At 40.6% G+C, this 20,815-nt stretch overlaps 1 protein-coding gene across 3 annotated transcripts in view; it reads left to right on the plus strand.

Annotated features, from left to right (window-relative positions):
- The window catches only part of LOC119534705 (zinc finger protein 596-like), a 78,061-nt gene that overhangs the window by 44,015 nt on the left and 13,231 nt on the right, over window positions 1–20,815 (plus strand). The window contains exons 7-8 of one of the 3 annotated variants that reach the window (XR_005217102.1): window positions 406–1,957; window positions 4,020–4,474. The gene's annotated coding sequence lies outside the window, so the exon portion shown is untranslated. The remainder of the gene's footprint in view (window positions 1–405; window positions 1,958–4,019; window positions 4,475–20,815) is intronic. The other 2 variants (XR_005217103.1, XR_005217104.1) reach the window with 2 other exon arrangements.

The raw sequence follows: 20,815 nt of genomic DNA on the forward strand, positions 1-20,815 counted from the left end.
CTGAAGTTCAGTCTGTTATCTTCATGCACCTGAAGGGATCATCCTCAGCCTCTCTCCCATCAGGATCTCAAGCCTCATTGGGTGTGAAAAGCAGATTGGTGTACCCTTATTGGCTATGTCATTCCAAAGATGGCTATTGTAATAGCATCCTTGCCATATGCATAAACATGAGTAACATAAATGGTGCCTTTCCACACCACCAGTTATTTCCAAAGGTCCCTTTGCTATACTAGGGAATATTTGATTCTCCAACTGCATTCTTTCCATAAACCTGCTCAGACTACTAAGCCATTGGTGATGGCTTCCCCCATGAGGCTGGAGACAGGTATATGGGGGTGTTAAGGTGCAAGAATTCCAGGATTATTAGGATCACTCACAGTTCAGCCCACTGGTTACTTTTTCCAGTACCAGAGGTGGTATATTGTCTGCCTGATGCAAGGGAAACCAGCTGCTGCCCAGTGGATACCAGGTGGCTTCAGCTTGACTTACCCATCAGTGAACCAGCACTGGGCATCTGGTGGGACATCTGTGAGTAGAGGTCCTCCGTGTTCTAATGCATGGAGGGAAAGGCTTTCTGTTATTGCAACAAGCTCATATTTGATGGGTGCCTTTGCCCACCCCTCATGCAAGCATGTCACTTCCTGGAGACGCAGGCAAGCACAGTCCTGAATTTACTATTTCCATTGGATGATAACTCTCATTGGGCACTGCTGAGGTAAAGGTACTGCTTACCCAGAACCCAGTATATGATGGGGATTTCTAGCCTCAGGAGGACCTGAGAGCTCATGGTAATCCTTTCCATTTCCATGGCCTTTCCATGGCCCAACAGTACCAGAAGTTGCCTTGCATAGGAATTGTGCTGGGCTACAACTGGAACTTTTCCCATGGCTCATTGTTTCATGTGACCGGTTGTCATGTTTCCCTTCCACTTAAATGCAGTTTTCAATGTCTCAGTAGCTTTAATTATACAGGAGTGCCACTCAGTAAGGTTCTTTATGGTCACTGTATAGTCATATCATTCACTCCAATGTTCTGTTTCCCAGTTTGCTTGAAGGTTATAGGGAGAATGAAAGGCCATTATCATGCAATGGGAGCACACCCATTGCTGGGCATGTGAGATGTAAATGAGATACCTTGATCTGCCTGGAGTCTTGTATATCAGGTCACATAATCTGTTTCTGCAGTGCTGCAGTGGGGATCCCAGCATCATGTTGAATGTGAATTACTGACCCATATCTAGAATATGTGTCTAAAGTGGTGAGACACCATTGGAACCTATGACTATGGATAAGTAGTCTAAAGTGGTTGAGTTGCCACTCATGCAAGGCCTAATCCCCACTTGATATGGCCCATCACACCATGATGTGTCACCTGAGCTCATTGTCAGGAGTCACATGACTGTGTTCTGCCTTTGGTCTCTGCCTCTACTAGAGTTCTTATGATTTCACCCAATCTTGCATCTGAGCTGGGTTTCTGTGTCCTGTTCTGTGGTGGACCCAACAGGCAGTCATGGCAGTTTGTTGGGTACATGCTTGGTCAGCATGGGAATTCCATTGTGTTCTGCTTCAAATGGACTTTTGCAATGGGTGTCCACAATGGTGACAAATTCATCTTCTCACCTCACAAGCTGTTGCTATAGCCCCTGTGCCCACATGGAGGAGATTCTTATAATCCAGTCATTGATTTGCCAGTCACTGGACAGTATGGACAGCCAATCGTCAAGAGCTGATGACTCCATAAATACGTAGCAGAACATTGTTAGAGTTGTGTGAACAGCCATCATCATTACATGGAGTTCAACCCAGTGGACAGAATTCCCTGATTCAGTCTCAAAAGGTGGTCATTCTTGAAACATGGCCACAGTGGCCCAATGGACTCCATCAGCTATGAGTTTTGCAGTTTCATCTATGAACCAAGTCGTACCATCAGCTGGACTATCCCACTTTGCCAGGAGAAGGTAAGGACCATTCTCTGTGGGCTGTTTGGCCCCATCAAGCAAAGTTGAACTTTGTTTATGGTGCTGGTTAACTCCCTGAGGTCCTGCTGAGGCTTACTCTTGGATGTACTGTTTCCATTTAATAAGGAATCTTTGGTGAACCTGTCCTACTTTATTAAGATTAATGAGTACCCACATGATTATGGGCAGTTCTGGCCTTAGAGTTGCAGAGGGCACATCATAGTTAAATGCTTAGCCTCCACTAATGTCCAGTCAAGTTTAAAAACTGTCATTCGAAGCAGGGTTTGGTATTTAGGTGCTACCTTGGTTGGGGTTAATATTGGACAACAGGTGAGGTGAATTATCTTCCCTGCCTCATTATGTTCACAGTTGGAATTGTCTTTCTTACTGTCCCAGTAGGGGCATAGGGAAGACTTAGCAACCCTGCATCCCTCTCAGTACTCTGCTGTCAAAGGGCAGCCATGTAGTATTCTAAATCTTTCCGTCCTCTTCCTCCTCTTTATTGGCTCTTGTGATGGCCTCAACCTCCTCCTGATAGTGCTGGCATTAGCATTGATCTTCTGGATGGGCCACATATGTATTTCCATTGTTCTGTTTTAGTTACAAAAGCCTTAGTGCCCTGAAGGTGGACCTCACCCCTTCTTTTGTCTTTACATGGTCTTTCTTTGTCTTCCCTGTATGGCCCTTAAGTGCATCTTCTGGTTGCCTGGCTAGCAGCCATCTAGGCCTGCCTCCATGCTGCTACCACCCAAGTAGGATGTGGTGGTGGATGTTTTCCATGACTTTGCACACCATCATCCCCAGGGAGAACTAAAGGGGCAGGGGCATTTTCAGCCGGAGAGTGCCTTGTCACATGAATGTCTCCAGTGCTGTTTGAGGCAGGACTGTCACATTGACATCCTGTCCAGGAGTGGAATCTTAAAGCCATGTTTTTCACTTTTATATAAATGGCAGACATGGCCTTATGTACAGTTTTTCCACGGGGTTTTTGTTGAGAAGTTCCCCAGTTGGGAACAATGCTTTCATACTCCAAGGAACTCAGACTAAAAGTGGCATGGGAGCTCCTGCAAGAGAGTGTCAGATTCACCTTGGTAGACGTTTGACATCCTTGAGACACCATGAAAGTTGGTGGTGTGGAAGTGTGCAACCAGGAGACAGGGTAAAGTTTCCTTACTCTTCCTAGGATCCACTTCTCACATATCCATTCTCAGCCGTCAAATCAGTTCTTCTTTGTTAACAGGAAGGTTTCTCACGTTTCAGTTGTCCCCATGCAGCTACAGGGACACAAGTAACTCAACCTGTCGTCTCCCAGGGTGCCAAAACCAGCCCAGGATTACTGAAGAATCCTTATTGGTAATCATGCTCACTGCCCCAAACCTTTTGGGGAGAAGATACCTATTACCATCTCCAGGTTAGGAGTCCTACCTGAGAGATGTCAACTCATTACAAAAGATGAACTTACATAGTGGATGGAACACTACTTAATCACAGAGAAGAGACAAGATCAGATTCACTAGTGGGCATCAGTTCCCTAAGGCCAGCAGGTCCCCTCTGAAGCCACAAAGAGATTCTCTACATGCATACTTCTTTTTCTTTGTGCTGTAGGTAAGGGACTTCATTCCCTCCCTCCTGGGAACATGTATAGCAATGGGGGTGGGCCAGGTGCTATAAAATGCACATACATAGCCAAGGAGTCTCCAGTGAATGTTTACATATGCTCTGAGCAAAAGGGGAAGGAATTAGGCAGCAGGTCATTCATTTTCAACATTTTCACCTTTGAATGGGAAGTGCCAAGAAAGAACTTGCAGTTACATAGTACAAGATAAAGAGTCCTGACGTTCACTGGAGCGTGGGGGTAATTAAAAACCAGCAACAGAAGTTGAGATGAAGTTCAAAGCTTCATCCCGTGGTCATCCAGCAGTCAGTAGTACTGAGCAGCATAGACCATGTCCCAGTAGTTTCCATCCTCTCAATATATAGACCATCCCCAGTTAAATTGTGGTCTAATTGTGTGTTTTTTTTGTTTGTTTTTTATTGTACTCACTTTTATGGTTTATTACAGTGAAAGGAGTCAAAGCAAAATCAGCAAAAGGAAAAGGTGAATGCTGTCAAGTCCAGAAGAAATCGGGTGCAAGCCCCCAACAGTCCTCTCCCAGTGGAGTCACACAGAACATGCTTAGTTCCTCTAGCAACAATAGGTGATGACACATGTGATGTGTTGTCTCCAGGGAAGCTCACCTTAGTCTAGGAATGCAGGATTTTATTGGGAGTCATTCATAAAGACAAACAATGCCTGCATAACTGGCTGCAGTTACTGAAGCTCCAGACCCCCAGATGGAAAGCAGAGACTCACCATAAGCAACATTGCTTGCACAAACTGCCTTGACAAAATAGTACAGTGTAGTTCAAGACCCCAAGGGTGCAAAACATTCCACGACTTCAATTTCCAGGCACTGGCAGAGGTCCTTTGGGGAATGTGCAAGTTTGAGCAACTCCAGCCTAAGTTAACTCTTTCTGGTAGGTATGATCACCATCCTTATTTTCTTCTTTAAGGAAATTGAGGCCCAAAGAAGTTAAGAAACTCACCCAGAACTACCCAGTTAATAATGATGGAGATCTTAACTCCTTGGCATGGCTGCTTCAAATGTCCCGTTTCAACTTGGCCACACCATGGGGGCCCATTCTTTGGGACAGAGAAAACATGACTGTGAGTTGGATTTGCCCCAAAAGCCTGCAGCCTGCACCCTTGGAACATCTGGGGCATTGAAGTGGCTAAGGGAATAAAAGGAGGGAAGCTGCCAGCCAGGAAAGGAAAGGAATTAGGAGGAAGACCACACAGAATAAAAATGTCAACAAATTTCCTGAAGATGGAACTTATTTGGGAAACTGTTGACACTGGGACAAGAAGAGGCCCAGGCTCAGAACATTCAGGAAGTGTCTACAGGGAAGGAGGAAGCTGTGGACAGGTGGACAAGTGGGAAGGGGAAGTGAAATGGGTTTCAGCTATGCTAGCTGGCTGCTTACAGCCTTTTCCTTCCTCTTCCACTTGCCCCCACACATTGAATAGGCAGCCCAATATTTACAACCAAGGCTCCAATATATGGAGTCTAAAGCAGTGCTTTGGAATTGCAGTAGAAACTCGTTCTCAGTGTGGCTGCTCTCCCCCAAGGGGTGTTCGGGAAACTGTGGGAAGATCTTTGGTTATAGTAATTAGGGGGAACCATGGGCACTTTTCTGGGCAGGGATCCAGGGGTCCAGGTGTCCCACAGTGCCCACAGACAGTCCAATGTGATGTCTGACCTGATGTTCATGCAGAAGAACCTGTTTATAATTACCTGGGCCTCACCTGGGCCCACAATTGAACTACCTTTTACTCATAAACAAGGTTTTAAATTTTTAGGACTGTAACTATTGGATAAAATGAGGGAAGTTTGATGATTGCTACTTTCCCATGATTCCTTCACCATGTTAGTATTTGAATGGCAAATATGATGAACTTGTACCACTTATGATGGTCCAGACAGAATTTATGAGGATTCGATCCTTAGTACAGGTGCCTGACCCTATCACTATTTTTTTTGTTTTTTTTTTATAGTTCAATTTTATTGAGATATATTAATGAATGATATGATCACCTGTAGCATACAATCAGTTCACAGTACCATTATACAGTTGTGCATTCATCACCACAATTTTTGAACATTTTCATAATCATGCACACAAAAAGTAAGAGTAAAAGTTAAAATAAAAAAGAACACCCAAAATATCCCATGCCCCATCCCTCTTTATTATTCACTTTTTGTCCTCATTTTCTGCTCAACTGCCCATACACTGGATAAAGGGAGTGAGAGCCACAGTTTTCACAATCACACAGTGTAAGCTGTGTAGTTATATAATCATCTTCAAGAATCAAGGTCACTGGGTTGCAGTTCAACAGTTTTAGGTATTTTCTTCTAGCTATTCAAATACACTAAAAACTAAAAAAGGGATATCTATATAATGCTTAAGAATAACCTCCAGAATGACCTCTTGAGTCCATTTGAGATCTCTCCACCACTGAAACTTTGTTTCATTTCACTTCCCCCTTTTGGTTAAAAAGCCTTTCTCAATCCCATGATGCCAGGGCCAAGGTCACTCCTACAACTCATGTCCCATGTTGCCAAGGAGATTTACACCCCTGGGAGTCATAGCCCCTGTATGGGGGGAGGGCAGTGAGTTTACCTGCAGAGTTGGCTTAGGGACAGAGGCCACATTTGAAAAGCAAAAGAGGTTCTTTGGAGGTGACTCTTAGGCACAATTTAAAATAGGCTTAGCCTCTCTTTTGCAATGACAAACTTCGTAAGGGCAAGTCCCAAGGTCAAGGGCTTGGCCTTCTAAATTGGCAGCTCCCAGTGCTTTTGAGAATATCATTAATTCCCCAAGAGGGGAAATTTAATATTTCCACATTTTCTCCCAGTCCTGCAAAGGGGCTTTGCAACTACATTTTTATTCTCTTTCCAAATTATTCTGGGATGTATTGGGGCTTCACACTAACCTGTACAAACCAGATTTCACTCCCTATTCAATGTTACATGTAATTATATTGTTTTAATAAACTGACCATATAAGTTAAATAGTGTGCTCCAAAAAATATAGATTGTACATCTAATAAACATCTCTTCTGGTTTCACACAGAAGTTGAAGTTTTAAAACACCATCAACTGCAAGAAGGAGAGAAGCTGTGAGACACAGGTGAATGGATCCTGTAGACAGCATTTGGAGTGGAGTATGGCAGAAACAAGACAAAAATTATGATGCCTCACCAATAGGGACTAATTACAATGTGTAAACTGAGAATTGAATTTTAGAGCACAGCTTATCAGGGGAATGTTTATTGTAATGGTCCCTAGATTGTAAGCTCTTATGGCAGTCACATCTATTCCTGAATTGTAATGGATAGCTCCAAATTCTGAGATGCTAATCCCTTTTTGTATAACCTGGTCAGTTTCTGGAACTTTGGGTATCTGTGTGACACCTGAAACTCAGAGCTAGAGCTTGGCAGCTATGAATGTCAGTATTAGTGCATGCAGCAACCCTTTAAAAAGCTGAAAGAGTCCTGCCTTCAGTTAGAGATACGAATGAAGCAGATCTAGTTAGGACTAAGGCAAATCAGGCCAAAAGGTAAAGGACAATTTTGACTGTGTTTTAAAACTTCAAATTCTGTGTGAGACCAAGAGAAGAGATGTTTATTTGGTGCAGGATATATATATCTTCTACAGCACACTAAATAATTTAACTTGTACATTCAGTTTATTCAAATACTATAACTAAATGGAACTTTGAATAGTAAGTGAGATCACATGGCTTTGTACAGATTAGTGTGAAATAGTGATACATCCCAAAGTAATTTGGGCAGAGAATAAAAATATATATGCAGGGTCCCCCTGAGGAGCTGGGGGGAAAAATGTGGAAATGTTGGGTATCCCACTTGGGTTATTGCTGGTGTTCTCATAAACATTGAGGACTGAAAATTTGGTGTGCCAAGCCCTTGATCTTGGGGCTTGCCCTTATGAAGCTTGTTACTGCAAAGGAGAGGCTAAGCCTACTTGTAATTGTGCCTGAGTCTCCCTCAGAGTAACTCTTTGTTGGTCAGACATCACCCTCTCTCTAGCTAAGCCAACTCAACAGATGAATTCACTGCCCTCCCAGTGACCTGACTCCCAGGGGTGTAAATCTCTCTGCCAATGCAGAGTATGACTCCTGGGAATGAGCCTGGGCCCAGCATCATGGGATTGAGAAAATCTTGACCAAAAGAGGGAAGCAAATTGAAACAAAATAAAGTTTCACTGGCTGAGAGATGCCATATGGAATTGGGAGGTCACTCTGGAGGGCATTATGCACTATATAGATATCCCTTTTGGGGTTATAGTGTATTTGAATAGCTAGAAGTAAATACGTGAAACTGTCAGATGGCAACCCAGTGACCTTGATTCAAGATTGTATAATTAGCTTACATGGGGTGATGGTGTGATTGTGAATGTCTTGGTGTAAGGAAAATATTCAAAAATTGATTGGGGTGAAGAATGCACAGCCATGGGATGGTATTGTGAACAGTTGATTGTACATCATGAATGCATGATATATGAATGTATCTCAATAAAACTGAATTTAAAAAGTTTAAAAAAACACCATCAATATGATGCTTTTGTCTTTAGTCTGATTTACCTTAGCCCTAGTTATGCATTTACCATCACTATGTATATGAGGATATTTCCATTTCTTCCACAAAGAAGAGGCATTAAAAAAAGAATGAAAAAAAGACAGCTAAAAAGCAAAAAAAGAAAAAAAATTAAAATACAATTAAAAAGTCAGACAACACTACCAATGCCAAAAATACCATGCTCCTCCCTTATATCCCACCCCCTTTTATACATTTAGCTTGAGTATATTGCCTTTGTTAAAATTAATGGAAGCATATTACAAAATTACTGTTAACTATAGACTCTATTTTGCATTGATTGTATTTTTCCCCAATACCACCCCATTTTTAATACCTTGTGAAGGTAAAACTTTCTTATATTTGTACATTTAATCACAATCATTGACCACTCTAGGTTTCACTAATTTAAACCATCCCAGTCTTTATCTTCTGCCTTTCCTTCTGGTGTTCTGTATGCCCCTAGCCTTCCTCTTTCAACCATATTCACAGTCATCTTTGTCCATCTTACTTATAATACTGTGCTACCATCACCCAATATTGTGCTGTTTCTGGATCTATATAATCCTGTTGAACATTCTGTACTCCTTCAACATCAAACATCCAATCTTGACCCTCTTTGTACCTCCCAGTACCTTCATTTCTACGCTCTTCTCCAAACCTCTCTTTCCTGTCTTTTCCTATCTGTTTGTAGCACTCCCTTTACTATTTCTTTTAGAGGAGGTCTGTTAATGAACTCTCTCAGTGTGTTTATCTGTAAATATTTTAAACTCTTCCATTTTTGAAGGACAGTTTTGCCAGGTATTGGATTCCTGGTTGGCAGTTTTTCTCTTTCAGTATCTTGAATATATCATACCACTGCCTTCTCAGTTCCATGGTTTCTACTGAGAAATCTTCACGTAGTCTTATTGAGCTTCCCTTGTAGGTAATGGATTTTATTTCTCTTGCTGCTTTCAGAATTCTGTCTTTGCCTTTGACATTTGGCAATCTGATTAGTGTCTTGGAGTAGGTCTTTTTGGATCAATTCTGTTTGGGGTATACTATGCTTCTTGGACCTGTAATTTTATGCCTTTCATAAGAGATGAGAAATTTGCATTGATTATTTACTCTATTATTCCTTCTGCCCCTTTCTCCTTCTCCTTCTGGGACACCTATAACACATATATTCATGTGCTTCATATTGTCCTTCAATTCCCTGAACCCATGCTCATATTTTTCCATTCTTTTCCCTATCTCTTCTTTTGTGGGTAGGATTTCAGGTTTACTGTCCTCCAGTTCAGGAATCTTTTTTTCTATATCTCCAGGTCTACTGCTGTATGTCTCCATTGTGTTTTTCATCTCTTCTTTTGTGCCTTTCATTCCCATAAGTTATGCCATTTGTTTTTTCAAGCTTATGAATTCTTCCTTATGATCACCCAGTATCTTTGTGTCCTTCATCTCTTTTGTCACATTTTCTTTGAACTCATTGATTTGATTTAGAATATTTGAATATCTTTAATTATTTGTTTCAACTCTTGAATCTCAGTTGAGGTATTAATTTGTTCCTTTTACTGGGCTGTATCTTTGAGTTTCCTGGTGTGGCTCATGATTTTTGCTGTCTAGGCATCTGAGTTTCTTGATGAGGTTATTCTGGAGGTTGTTTTCTCATTTTTGCCTTGGGTTTTCTTGTTAGTTTTCTTTGATCTCTATATTTCTTTATTTCTCTCACTGGTCAGTTGTCAGACTGGTTCTGCCCTGAACTTCCCCCAAATGAGGCACCCACCATGGCCAGCCACAGGGATGGTAGGTTGGTACTGGGCACCCCAGAAAGTTCCCTGTGTGGTAATATAGATCTGATGGCTTCCAGTGGTGCTCTGTTTTCCACTGGTCAGCAAGACCTGGATTTGTTTTAGAACCCTGCTTTCACAGTTGGGTTGTCCATATTTCTCAGCCAAAACTGGGTTGGGTTTCTGTGCAAGCCATGTAGGCCAGTTCCTGTGGTCCTAATAATGGGTCTGAAGCGTCTTTTTAGAAGGGCTTCTATTCCCTTGCACTTTCCAGATTCTACAGCATATGGTGCTGTTCAGTAATTTAAGCATACTTGGAGGCTTCTTTGCCCCCAAGCACATGTGAGCTGAAACTGGAATTCCTATGCTCTCACTTTGCTGGCCAAAATGTGGCTTGATGGATTATACCTGTGGCCAGATTCTTCCTCAGCTTACCCAGTACTCCAGCCATCCCCAAGGCAAACAAGCAGCTACCAGCTAATATTTCCTTCAAGGGTGGGAACGGTTTTTAGACCCAGGGATAGAAACATAGTCTCTGTCCATGTTTTGTCAGTCTCTTTGTCACTCACTGACCTGGGCCTTGAATTGTCTTCTGTCCCCTGGGTCTTCAAGCAATGGGGGTAAGTCTCACTGCTGTGAGATTTTAAAATCAGTGTCCCTGGTGGGAGAGTTCCCATCTGCTGATTCTGTGCCTTTTCCACACTGAGCATGAGTGAAGGGGAGGGGAGAAGACCAGCTGGTCTGGGACAAAAGATTTCTACTTGTTATTTCTTCCCTTTCTTCAATTTGGCATCTGCAGTGTACTTCTCCGGTCTATATCCTTCTCCAGAGTTTCAAACTATTCAGAGTGGTCTTTTGTTGACTCTCTGGAGAGGAATTTTTAGTAGCTGTTTATGTCACCATGTTGATTACATTACCTCCTCTTTTTTTTTTTTTTTTTTTTTGGTGAGTGTTGTTGAGAATTCCATTCAATATATATGAAATATATGTTGCCTCAGGCAAAAATGTTTTTTGATGCTGATTACATTTTTGGGATTTATCTCTCTTTTTCTGTTGAATGGCTTATGTTTTCCATGTTGTGCCCCAGACCATCACAACCATCTGCATTACTTATGACATTTTCTCTATGGAAGCCTTGGCCCTCATGCAAGTAAAGTGATTAGAGTTCTTCCTTAATTTTTGAAGAACCAGAGGTTTGTGAGAAAATGTGATCTTCCTTACTGAGTTTGAGGTATCATTTTTATAGTTCTGTGTACTTGACATGTATTAAAATATTTAACTTTTTAAATCGCAATGAATTAATTTCTACTATTTCCCCCAAATGGAGGTACAGAGCATGTAAATAACTTGTTCCAAGGATATTCAATTAGTAGGTGGCTGAGCTGGAATTTTGCCAGAATTGCTCCAGAGATCAGTCTATTAAACAATGCCACACTGCCAGCTCATGCACAGCATATACCTCTGGGTAGGTGGAGATATGTGGCTCAATCTCTGTCCACCTGAGCTGCTTCTGAAGGTAGTCCCCACACACATTTTAGATTGATCAATTTTGGGATGCTGAAATATGTCACTGAAGTTTGAAATAGTTTTATAAAGATAAAAATTGTAGTACAGTTGTAAAATACACAGTATTATTGGTAATAAAAGTCATACAGTACTAGTAATCTAAGAAATTTGCTTGAAAAATTAACATTCATCTCCTGGAATACAGGTCCAATTCAATTGTACCTTGGAGCCCAGAGGAAAACATAGGAAGGCCATGGTCTGATATTCAGGGTTCCATTTGTTAGGTACCACTATCTTGTAATGTCATAAGCCAGGAGAGCTTGTCTAGATGTCCTGACTCCACAAATTCCAAGCCAAGAAAGACATTTTCTTTTTTATGTTCCATCTGAGAATAATTATCCTACTAATAGTTCCCATTTACTAATATTGTACTTTTTATCAAGAACTAAATATTTTATAATTATCTTTAATATTTACATCCTTCAGAAGTTGGTATTATCCCACTTTACTGATGACTAACAAGAACTATACTAATCAGTCAACTTGCCTTGATTCTAAAAGGGAGTCAGTGAGCAAGAATAAGGGAGTTAATGGGATAATTTTCAGGAAAAAAAATCCTAGGGAATTCTTCAGATGGCTGTAAATAGTGTTCTAGCATAGGGCAGAACTGACCAGTTATCATTTATGGACATTTGATCATTCTCAGTCACAGATCTAATTACCCATGTTAAATGCCTTATGCATTATTTACTACCGCAAATGAATTACTGGTTTCCATTTCTGAGCAAAATGAAGTAAAGGGAATGGATTTAACCTCTTGCTAGAAACAACTAATCCATACAAAATGTATGAAAACAGTTCTCAGGTATTGGACATCAGACTGTGTGTTATACTGGTCCCTGAAACATAAGAAATTAGTTGAAGACTGTAGTCACCTAACTTACAACCTGAAGAGTTTTCAGGATGCAGTGCAGGATGGGTAAACACAGAAAATGCCCAGTGGTCTTCCATGATGGTATTGGGATCCAGAGGAGTTCAAGCCAACCAGAATTCTCAGGACAGAGGACCAGAGAGAGATGGGACAGTGCACAGAGGTGTACTGTCTAAAATGTGAAGCAGCCCTCCCCCCTCCAGGGTCTTCAGTTGAGTAATGAACATCCCAGATGTGCTGGTTTGGATATATTAGGTACCCACAAAAGCCATATTCTTTAATGCAATCTTGTGGGGCAAATGGATTAGTCAAGTGATTAGGATGGAAACATTTGATTAAATTATTTCCATGAAGAGGGAGGAAGATGGTGGATTAGGAGAGACGGGAAAAAAAGGTCTCCATGAAAAATACTAGAAAAAAGACAGAAAGTGCTCCAGAATACCAGTTCCAGTGATGCACCAGCTGGACAAGTTCTGCTAAATCCACAGGGACTGTGCATTTGGTGAAACCAGGAGACTGCATTCTGAAGTGAGTGAGCCTGATGGAGAACTGGCATCCATGCCACAGTTGGGAGAAACTGGGGGTTGGCATTTGGAGACAGGTTAGTTTAAAAACACAAAAGCATCCGTGGATCCAGCAGCAAATGCCCCTGCATGGTGCAGTGACCCAGAACTATGCCATGCAGCCTAGTGTGGCAAGAAGTGCTTCCTGCAACTCCCACAGATGCCTTAGTATCTTGCATGGACAAAAGCCTTTTGCAAACCTGCAACTAATTGAGAGCTAGGAAGGCAGAGGTCTGTGAAAAGGGGGAAATTAGCACAACCAATACAACTATCTTTACAGTGGGCTGAGAATGCCCCTCCATGACCCTGTGGCCCAGAGCTTCTCATGGGGACTGCACTCACCTGTGATGTAGCACAGTCTTCCCTCAGTGGAGGCCCTAGGAGGGCACAGCTGGGAAGACTGACCCACAGGGAAGACCCGGGGACCATACATCAATATGAAGGACTTGTGGGTCTGCAGCAGAGACAAACTCTGGTGAGACTGAACCAAAGGTTTGGACTCCTGCAACAGCTTTAAGTCTCCAGGAACACCAGGGAGATTTGTTTATTAAAGCTGCCCTCCCTTCCTAACTGCTCACACACACACACCCCCCACATTAAGGGTGGCCCACACCTAGAAATGGAAATTTGATGCACCCATTGGACCTCCACAAGATTGAGACACCCACTCACCACAAAGACAAAGTTGGGAAGAAGTGGCTTGAGGGGAATAGGTGGCTTGTGGATGCCACCTGCTGGTTAGTCAGAGAAAATGTACTCAAGCTGTAGATATGACAAATAAGAGAAAATTGTTCAAATAAGCCTACATATCCTAAAAGAACCCTATCAAGGTAAGCAAATGCCAAGAAACCAAAAACAACAGAAAATTTTAAAGCATGTGAAGAAACCAGAAGATATGGATAACTCAAACCCAAACACCCAAATCAGATCAGAGAAGACACATTACTTGGAGCAATTAATCAAAACATCATGACAATGAGACCATGGCACAGGATATAGAGGATACAAAGAAGACCCTAGAAGAGCATAAAGGAAAATTTGCAAGAGTAAATAAAAAAGTGGACAATCTTAAGGAAATAAAAGAAACTAGATCAAATTAAAAAGATTCTGGATACTCACAGTCCTAGATTAGAGGAAGCTGAGCAGTGGATCAGTGAGCTCGAAGAGGACAGATTGGAAAGGGAAAGAACAAAAGAAAGAATGGAGAAAAATAAAAAAAGTTGAAATGGATCTCAGGGATATGATGGACAACATAAAGTGCACAAATATAAGAATCATTGGTGTTCCAGAAGGAGAAGATAAGGGTAAAGGTCTAGGAAGAATATTCAAGGAAATTCTTGGGGAAAACTGTGCAGCCCTTCTAAAGAACATAAATACACAAATCATAGATGCCCCATGAACTCCAAACAGAATAAATCCAAGTAAACCCACTATAAGACATATTCTGATCAGACTCAAATGCTGAAGAGAAGGAGCAAGTTCTGAAAGCAGGAAGTGAGAAGCAATTCACTGCTTACAGGGGAAACAGCATGACTGTGGAATGACTACTCACTGGCCACAATGCAGGTGAGAAGGCAGTGACGTGACATATTTAAAATTCTGAGAGAGAAAAATTGCCAGCCAAGAATTTTTTATCCAGCAAAGCTCTCCTTCAAATTTGAGGGAGAGCTTAAATTTTGCACAAATGCTGACAGAATTTGCTAACAATAGACCTGCCATACTTGAGATACTAAATGGAGCCCCACCAACAGAGAAACAAAGCGGAGAGAGGAATGGAGAAAGCTTCAGAATTGAAGAGATTCAGTATGGGTACGTTAAAGGACATTAAAAGAAAGAGGGAAAAAATATATCTGACAAAGATAAACCAAAGGATAGGATGGCTGATTCAAGAAATGCCTTCACAGTAGTAATATTGAATGTAAATGAATTTATCTTCCCAATTAAAAGATAAAGATTGGCAGAATGGATTAAAAAATATGAACCATCAATATGTTACATACAAGAGACTCTGTTTAGACACAAGGACACAAAGAAATTGAAAGTGAAAGGATGGAAAAAATATTTCATACAAGCTACAGCCAAAGAAAAGCAACAGTAGCAATATTAACCTCAGATAAAATACACTTTAAATGCAAGGAGTTTATGAGAGACAAAGAAGGACACTGCATACTAATAAAAGCAATTCAACAATAACAATCATAAATCTTTATGCACCCGACCAAGGTGCCCAAAAATACATGAGACAAATATTTGCAAAACTAAAGGAAGCAATAGTTCTTTCCACAATAATTGTAGGAGGCTTCAGTACATCACTCTCTCCTATAGATAGATCAACCAGACAGGAGACCAGTAAGAAAACTGAAAACTGAAGCTGATAAATGAATTTGAATTAACAGACATTTATAGAACATTACATCCCAAATCACCAGAATACACATTCTTCTCTAGTGCTCACAGAACTTTCTCTAGAATAGATCATATGCTGGACCATAAACAAGCCTCAATAAATTTTGAAAAATTGAAATTATTCAAAGCACATTTTCTGATCACAGTGGAATACAATTAGAAGTCAATAACCATCAGAAACTTAGAAAATTCACAAATAACTTGAGGTTATACAATGCACTCCTAAACAATCAGTGGGTTAAAGAAGAAATAGCTAGAGAAATTGCTCAATATATAGAGATGAATGAAAATGAGAACACAACATATCAAAATCTATGGGATGCAGCAAAAGCACTACTGAGGGGGAAATTTATAGCTCTAAATGCATACATTAGAAAGGAAGAAAGAGCTAAAATCAAAGAACTAATGGAGCAACTGAAGAAGCTAGTAAATGATCAGCAAACTAATCCTAAACCAAGTAGAAGAAAAGAAATAACAAGGATTAAAGCAGAAATAAATGACATAGAGAACAACAACACAAAAAAACAATAGAATAATAACACCAAAATTTTGTTCTTTGAGGAGATCAACGAGATTGACAAGCCCGTAGCTAGACCGAAAATATTCAAAGGGAGAAGATCCAAATAACAAAATAATGAACAAAAGAGGCAACATTATTGTGGATAGAGGAGAAATTTAAAAAATTAGGAAGATACTGAACAATTGCCAACAAACTAGATAATGTAGAGTAAATGCACAATTTCCTGGATGAATACCCCAGACTCACCAGAGAAGAAATAGAAGACTTCAACCGGGAGTGCAGCTGTGAGTGATGTTTTGAAGAGGAGCAAGCTTGCTAGAGAGGAGCGTCCTGGGAGAAAGCCATTTTGAAACCAGAACTTTGGAGCAGACGCCAGCCACATGCCTTCCCAGCTAACAGAGGTTTTCCGGACGCCATTTGCCCTCCTCCAGTGAAGTTACTCCTCCAGGAAAGTAGGTAGAAAGCCAGGAACTGCGTGGACTGGACACCACAGAGCAATCTGACTTTGGGCATACTTCATACAACACTCATGAAAACGTGGAACTGCTGAGATCAGCGAAATCTCCTAATACAGAAAGTTTCAAAGACTTGCAATTTGGGCAGGTCAAGTGAAGAGCAGAACTAAGAGAGCTCTGAGACAAAAGGCAATAATCCAGTGGCTGAGAAAATTCACTAAACACCACAACTTCCCAAGAAAAGGGGGGTGTCCGCTCACAGCCATCATCCTGGTGGACAGGAAACACTCCTGCCCATCGCCAGCCCCATAGCCCAGAGCTGCCCCAGACAACCCAGTGTGACGGAAGTGCTTCAAATAACAGGCACACACCACAAAACTGGGCGTGGACATTAGCCTTCCCCGCAACCTCAGCTGATTGTCCCAGAGTTGGGAAGGTAGAGCAGTGTGAATTAACAAAGCCCCATTGAGCCATCATTTCAGCAGACTGGGAGCCTCCCTACACAGCCCAGCAGCCCAGAACTGCCCTGGGGGAACGGCACTCACCTGGGGTGCACAGCCTGGAAGAGGGGCCCACATGAAAGTCTCAGGAGCCATACGCCAATACCAAGGACTTGTGGGTCAGTGGCAGAGACAAACTGTGGCAGGACTGAACTGAAGGATTAGACTATTGCAGCAGCTTTAAAACTCTAGGATCACCAGGGAGATTTGATTGTTAGGGCCACCCCCCCCCTCCCTGACTGCCCAGAAACACGCCCCATATACAGGGCAGGCAACACCAACTACACACGCAAGCTTGGTACACCAATTGGACCCCACAAGACTCACTCCCCCACTCACCAAAAAGGCTAAGCAGGGGAGAACTGGCTTGTGGAGAACAGGTGGCTCGTGGACGCCACCTGCTGGTTAGTTAGAGAAAGTGTACTCCACGAAGCTGTAGATCTGATAAATTAGAGATAAGGACTTCAGTTGGTCTACAAATCCTAAAAGAACCCTATCAAGTTCAGCAAATGCCACGAGGCCAAAAACAACAGAAAATTATAAAGCATATGAAAAAACCAGACGATATGGATAACCCAAGCCCAAGCACCCAAATCAAAAGATCAGAAGAGACACAGCACCTAGAGCAGCTACTCAAAGAACTAAAGATGAACAATGAGACCATAGCACGGGAGACAAAGGAAATCAAGAAGACCCTAGAAGAGCATAAAGAAGACATTGCAAGACTAAATAAAAAAATGGATGATCTTATGGAAATTAAAGAAACTGTTGACCAAATTAAAAAGATTCTGGACACTCATAGTACAAGACTAGAGGAAGTTGAACAACGAATCAGTGACCTCGAAGATGACAGAATGGAAAATGAAAGCATAAAAGAAAGAATGGGGAAAAAAATTGAAAAAATCGAAATGAACCTCAAGGATATGATAGATAATATGAAACGTCCGAATATAAGACTCATTGGTGTCCCAGAAGGGGAAGAAAAGGGTAAAGGTCTAGGAAGAGTATTCAAAGAAATTGTTGGGGAAAACTTCCCAAATCTGCTAAACAACATAAATACACAAATCATAAATGCTCAGCGAACTCCAAATAGAATAAATCCAAATAAACCCACTCCGAGACATATACTGATCACACTGTCAAACACAGAAGAGAAGGAGCAAGTTCTGAAAGCAGCAAGAGAAAAGCAATTCACCACATACAAAGGAAACAGCATAAGACTAAGTAGTGACTACTCAGCAGCCACCTTGGAGGCGAGAATGCAGTGGCATGATATATTTAAAATTCTGAGTGAGAAAAATTTCCAGCCAAGAATACTTTATCCAGCAAAGCTCTCCTTCAAATTTGAGGGAGAGCTTAAATTTTTCACAGACAAAGAAATGCTGAGAGAATTTGCTAACAAGAGACCTGCCCTACTGGAGATACTCAAGGGAGCCCTACAGACAGAGAAACAAAGAAAGGACAGAGAGACTTGGAGAAAGGTTCAGTACTAAAGAGATTCGGTATGGGTACAATAAAGGATATTAATAGAGAGAGGGGAAAAATATGACAAACATAAACCAAAGGATAAGATGGCTGATTCAAGAAATGCCTTCACGGTTATAACGTTGAATGTAAATGGATTAAACTCCCCAATTAAAAGATATAGATTCGCAGAATGGATAAAAAAAAATGAACCATCAATATGTTGCATACAAGAGACTCATCTTAGACACAGGGACACAAAGAAACTGAAAGTGAAAGGATGGAAAAAAGTATTTCATGCAAGCTACAGCCAAAAGAAAGCAGGTGTAGCAATATTAATCTCAGATAAAAAAGACTTCAAATGCAGGGATGTTTTGAGAGACAAAGAAGGCCACTACATACTAATAAAAGGGGCAATTCAGCAAGAAGAAATAACAATCGTAAATGTCTATGCACCCAATCAAGTTGCCACAAAATACATGACAGAAACACTGGCAAAACTAAAGGAAGCAATTGATGTTTCCACAATAATTGTGGGAGACTTCAACACATCACTGTCTCCTATAGATAGATCAACCAGACAGAAGACCAATAAGGAAATTGAAAACCTAAACAATCTGATAAATGAATTAGATTTAACAGACATATACAGGACATTACATCCCAAATCATCAGGATACACATACTTTTCTAGTGCTCATGGAACTTTCTCCAGAATAGATCATATGCTGGGACATAAAACAAGCCTCAACAAATTTAAAAAGATTGAAATTATTCAAAGCACATTCTCAGACCACAATGGAATACAATTAGAAGTCAATAACCATCAGAGACTTAGAAAATTCACAAATACCTGGAGGTTAAACAACACACTCCTAAACAATCAGTGGGTTAAAGACGAAATAGCAAGAGAAATCGCTAAATATATAGAGACGAATGAAAATGAGAACACAACATACCAAAACCTATGGGATGCAGCAAAAGCAGTGCTAAGGGGGAAATTTATAGCACTAAACGCATATATTAAAAAGGAAGAAAGAGCCAAAATCAAAGAACTAATGGATCAACTGAAGAAGCTAGAAAATGAACAGCAAACCAATCCTAAACCAAGTAGAAGAAAAGAAATAACAAGGATTAAAACAGAAATAAATGACATAGAGAACAAAAAAAACAATAGAGAGGATAAATATCACCAAAAGTTGCTTCCTTGAGAAGATCAAGAAGATTGGCAAGCCCCTAGCTAGACTGACAAAATCAAAAAGAGAGAAGACCCATATAAACAAAATAATGAATGAAAAAGGTGACATAACTGCAGATCCTGAAGAAATTAAAAAAATTATAAGAGGATATTATGAACAACTGTATGGCAACAAACTGGATAATGTAGAAGAAATGGACAATTTCCTGGAAACATATGAACAACCTAGACTGACCAGAGAAGAAATAGAAGACCTCAACCATCCCATCACAAGCAAAGAGATCCAATCAGTCATCCAAAATCTTCCCACAAATAAATGCCCAGGGCCAGATGGCTTCACAGGGGAATTCTACCAAACTTTCCAGAAAGAACTGACACCAATCTTACTCAAGCTCTTTCAAAACATTGAAGAAAATGGAACACTACCTAACTCATTTTATGAAGCTAACATCAATCTAATACCAAAACCAGGCAAAGATGCTACAAAAAAGGAAAACTACTGGCCAATCTCCCTAATGAATATAGATGCAAAAATCCTCAACAAAATACTTGCAAATTGAATCCAAAGACACATTAAAAAAATCATACACCATGAGCAAGTGGGGTTTATTCCAGGCATGCAAGGATGGTTCAACATAAGAAAATCAATCAATGTATTACAACACATTAACAAGTCAAAAGGGAAAAATCAATTGATCATCTCAATAGATGCTGAAAAAGCATTTGACAAAATCCAACATCCCTTTTTGATAAAAACACTTCAAAAGGTAAGAATTGAAGGAAACTTCCTCAACATGATAAAGAGCATATATGAAAAACCAACAGCCAGCATAGTACTCAATGCTGAGAGACTGAAAGCCTTCCGTCTAAGATCAGGAACAAGACAAGGATGCCCGCTGTCACCACTGTTATTCAACATTGTGCTGGAAGTGCTAGCCAGGGCAATCCAGCAAGACAAAGAAATAAAAGGCATCCAAATGGGAAAAGAAGAAGTAAAACTGTCATTGTTTGCAGATGATATGATCTTATATCTAAAAAACCCTGAAAAATCGACGATACAGCTACTAGAGCTAATAAACAAATTTAGCAAAGTAGCAGGATACAAGATTAATGCACATAAGTCAGTAATGTTTCTATATGCTAGAAGTGAACAAACTGAAGAGACACTCAAGAAAAAGATACCATTTTCAATAGCAACTAAAAAAATCAAGTACCTAGGAATCAACTTAACCAAAGATGTAAAAGACCTATACAAAGAAAACTACATAACTCTACTAAAAGAAATAGAAGGGGACCTTAAAAGATGGAAAATATTCCATGTTCATGGATAGGAAGGCTAAATGTCATTAAGAT

The sequence above is a fragment of the Choloepus didactylus genome, chromosome 5 (genome assembly GCF_015220235.1).
Source record: "Choloepus didactylus isolate mChoDid1 chromosome 5, mChoDid1.pri, whole genome shotgun sequence".
Lineage (NCBI taxonomy): Eukaryota > Metazoa > Chordata > Mammalia > Pilosa > Megalonychidae > Choloepus > Choloepus didactylus.